Genomic DNA, 4,875 nt, shown 5'->3' with positions numbered 1-4,875 from the left:
CTGATCTAATAACGTCGCTGCCTGTATGTTTCTGTCAGTGTATATATATATAGCCGCAATGGCTCAACCTTCTGCACCGACGTTATATAGCTATATTCGTTATGGTTAATAAGTTGCACAAACATAACAGTTTTTCTTTATGGCCCTTGTTATGCCATTCAAACTTCCACCGCAACCAACGAATATTCAAATGGATTTAAACACATAATACGCAGAGAAATAAATATTCACTTACACCATGTGCAGCGATCCACCTCTGCTAAGGATTCTGCGATACATACACGTTCTGATTTGTATTCTAGAACTCTGCTACCAATTCAGAAGGTCTCCCCACGCTATTCCGGTCTCGGACCGATAAGGTTACAACCTCAGTTGCCCAATCTCATCTTGAAAATGCCATTAAAATCTAATATCATATAACTACCCTCTGCTATTAAACTGCTATTAAGTCGCGCCTCTTTTATCAGCGATAAATATGGTTTCGACCTCGCCACCAATCAAAGGCTCCAATATCATATCCCGTGACTGTATATTGATCCCCTTTATTTCAGAGCGATCCGGAAGTATGAGAATGATGGCAAAAGATCAGAAGTGAGGACAACGAATCTTCCTAACTAATCATCGGTGGTTACCATAAGAACACACTTGTCTTCCGTTGAAAGAATGAAGGTGTAACAGTCATCATGGCTAATAACCGTGAGGAGAAGAACCTGGAACCATACGTTCTCATCTGGTTTCCAATATCAAGAATTAGTTATTACCGCGTAGAGGACCAATGGGCTCCACGCACATTTAGCCAAAATATTCTCCTCAATTACTTTTATCAACAACAAGAATTAGTTTTTTAAACTAATTCGTAATCTTTAAAATAATTACTATTTACTCAACTGTGTAGTTTTACACCGAGTTTATTTAGGGATATTACATACTCCCCCCCTTAACAGGAACACCGTCCTCGGTGTTCATCTTCCATTGAGAACTTGATATTATACTCATGGTATTACCATTTAAACCACACAAAATGTGATCCTTTCCTTTTAAAATCAACGATTTCATTCCAAGGAAGGACGACAAACAAAATAGTATTGATATAATCATAAAAAGAGATCATTAGTTATAAGCATCAATAACTGCAAAATTATGCAAGTTCTAATTTTCCATTACTTGACTCGTATTCAATGTCACAATATATAAAGACAAATCTTCTATATGAACTTACCATTACTTACCAATTACTCCTGAAAATCATGAATACTTTCATGTAAGCCTTTTAATAGTGGTTGGACAATTCTTCAACCCTCCATGGTAAGTAATTCCTGAAACATATGACTAACAGATTCAATCGCATTAGTCACTATATTTTGAGTCAAATGAAATACTTTTGACTATCAATTCAATTGTGCAATGCTAGATGATTTCTAATCACAGTACTTTTACAAGTACTTAAAGAGCACTAACACTAATCATCAAATGATAAATCACTGCTCACGTGCACACTGAACGAATTCTCACTAAAGTCATCCGCAAGGTGCTTCTAGTTGTACCAAAAGAGCACCTAGCTCTCTAATCATCAAAACAGTCAATCACTGCATCATTTGAAAATGGTCTTAGCCTCTACTAAGACGTTTACAAAATTAATAATATGGTAAAGGAATTAAAATTTCCAATAACTCCTTATTGAACATTAAACTCATTTCCTGTTAAATGTGCATTACACATTTCACACAACTATATATAGAATTTATTTTCAATATATCATATAGCTAATTCGTTCATTTCTTTAGCTATGAGCACCATGATAGGCTAAAGAATTCCCAACCCATGGGAACTGGTTTTTTCACAACCAAATCGAGTCATTTTCACATCCAGACATTTTTCTTTGATAGAGACCTTACCAGGTCTAACATGGAATTCCATTGGCCAACCAGCTCAAGAATTCCAGGGAGAGGAAATCTGGGCAGACAAGTACCATCAACCCCTCCGGCAGGTAGCTGCCATCAACCCAACTCCGGGCAGACAAGTACCATCAACCCCTCCGGGTAGGTAGTTGCCATCAACCCAAGGCATTCCAGCATTTCACAATCCGAGCAGACAAGTACCATCAACCCCTCCGGGCAGGTAACTGTCATCAACCCAAGGCATTCAAGCCTTTCTCAATCCGGGCAGACAGGTACCATCAACCCCTCCAGGCAAGTAACTGTCATCAACCCAACTATCTGCAACTGTCTGGCATGTTAAATTCCTCTTTTATTACTCTTTCTCAAAGTAATTTAAGTAATGAACCATTTGAACATTATCATTAGCACAACAAACATGCATGTATACCATGCATTTACACTTAACCCCCAACATGGGTCCACGACATCAAGACTGATGGGAAACATATCCATCATACACGTTGTATGCATGCAAATTTTCCAAATAACATAATTCATGCATATCATATTTATAATTGCATTTCACATTGCAGCAATTTATGTGATGAGTTTTCTTGTTGCCGTTAAGCTACCACTACTTAATCCCATCAGCAACGTTAGTTATAAATATGCATCAGTTAACACGTATTCCATTTCCAAGAGTTCTCATGCATACAATATTGTCATGTATACAAGCATATGCAAATATTCATCAATGTATAAATGTCGACAACAGTTGAGTTAATAATCTAAACATTTCCAATTTTTCCATAGTCTGTTGTCTTAATCCAAATCGTCATTATTGGAGTATTATCTTACGTTTACTATGGCTAGATTTAGTCATGCATCGTTAGTATAATTAAACATAATTTCTCTAACATACAAGAACATAACTCTTATGTCACAATGACTAATCTTTGTGCATACCATTGCTTATCATATAAGCCCTTCTTTAATGTATGCAACAAACCACATACCTCTTTCTTAAAGGAAGTCATTTTAATCCTCATTTCTCTAACTTCCGATGTGAGGTTTTCTCAAGATTCCCTTTCAAGAGATTATTAAAGATATCTATCTTTAGGCATAAAAATCAAGATACAAAAACAAGGTTTACTTATCCTTTATGCATCAAAATCAAGCAATCAACACAGCTCATCCAACAAGACAATCTCTCCAAGAAATTATTATTTTCAAGGAAGCTAACGTGACCACTTTCTCTAAATACACACAGACTCATAATTCCAAAGTCACAATAGCTACCAATATGCAACATGTGTTCTCCTAACACAATTACTTTACTTCAATGCACATAGTTCTTTTCATGAAACAAGTAAGGATTTTGGTTCTTGTATGAACACTACTCTAATGTGTCTTTAAAGGAAAGAACCTCTATTTCCATTTTCAAGAACTCTCATAAAATCCTTTATCTTCATACATGAAGTATGTGTTAGTTTCAGTCTTTCCAGCCTTCCTCCAGTGATCAAATATGCTCTTACAAAGTGATCTCAGAGTGTCAAGGTCAAATTTTGTCATTTCAAAGAGTTTTCAAGCAAAATTTGGTCACTAGGCATTAGGTCTAGGGTTTGCTTTCACTCCTTCTAAAGTTGTCCAAATGTTGGTCCATGTCACCATTCAGCTGATTTTATCATCATTCATAGGGTTTTCATTATCATGTCAGTGTCTAATGAGTCATTTTACATCTTGTTCATGCTTCAGTTGTGCCTTGGCAAGGTCATTTCCCTCTCCTAGGGTTTTGAAAGCCAATTTCTCTTGGACGGTCAAGTCATCGGCAAAACTTGTTTCCTGATGTTCATACACCTTCCCCTATCCTTAAAGTACCTTATCAAACACTTCCCAACACTCAGATCCCCCAAATTCCTCATTTTTTCACAAACCCTAGTTTCTAGCTACAACCTGGCAATTTTCTAGGTTTGGCCTGTGTTTTGCCCTTTTCGACCCCTTCCCCTCACTCAATCTCTGAGATTACACTTTCCCCTGCTTCCTAACATCCCTCCCTACTTCCAAAAATTTCCCCAAGAATTTAGAAGCCCCCTATCCCCTTCAATTCGCTCCATTTCGACAAAATCCCTTGTTTCACACATCGGGACAAGTCGCACTCAAATGATGTTCCAGAGCAATAAAAGATGAATTTTGGAAAACTGAGAGAGGTTTTTGTCCAAAAAATGACAAAGAAGAAAAACCTCCTTCACTTTTTGCACAAGTGTCATGGTTTTAGAGAAATGCCAAAATTACAATCGCCGGATCCAAGGAGTTTGGACAAGGCACAAAAACAGAGAAAGAGGCCCGATCCCCTCCATATCTTGGCTGAGGCTTCTCTCACCCATCATGACACTCATTAGCCTCATCACAGCACCAAGCACAAAAAATTTTGGAAGTTTTGGCTCATTTTTGGCATTTTTGGGAAATTTACAGGTTTTGGCTTCTCAAGGGGTCTCACCCCCGGTGAGACCCTTTGTCCTCGTAGCTCCGTTTTGCGAAAACTCAGAATTGATGGATTTTTCATGCAAATTTACACATGCCTATGGATTATCTTGAGTTTTCATGGTGTTTTGGGTCTCCAAAAAGTCAGATTACAGCCAAATTTTGACTTTCTGCCCCTTTTTTGAGCTGCAGAAGTAGTCTTGGGAGAATTGACTTTTAACTAGGAAAATAACCTCCAAATCCAAAAATTCCAGTTGGGTTGGAAAGTAGACTCAGAGACCTTTCCAACGGGCTATCCTGCACCTCATTCTGACACCGGAAAGGCCTCTAAACAGGGCTTCAAAGTGCACGACCCCTTCAGCTGGATGTGCGCGACCCCTTGGGAAATTTTTGCCAGATTTGACCAGTTCAGCCCAGAATTTATAGTTCAGCTCCAGTTTTACTTGCTGAGGTCGATGGTGGTCCTTTTGATTGTACTTGTGGCACTTTTTAGATACTTTTACTATTGTTTTACTCT

Source organism: Pinus tabuliformis, chromosome 9, assembly GCF_031772625.1.
Source record: "Pinus tabuliformis cultivar Carrire ecotype Pingquan chromosome 9, CPIR1, whole genome shotgun sequence".
Classification (NCBI taxonomy): Eukaryota; Viridiplantae; Streptophyta; class Pinopsida; order Pinales; family Pinaceae; genus Pinus; species Pinus tabuliformis.
The sequence above is the reverse complement of the archived record's forward strand: the minus strand, read 5'-3'. Positions refer to the sequence as shown.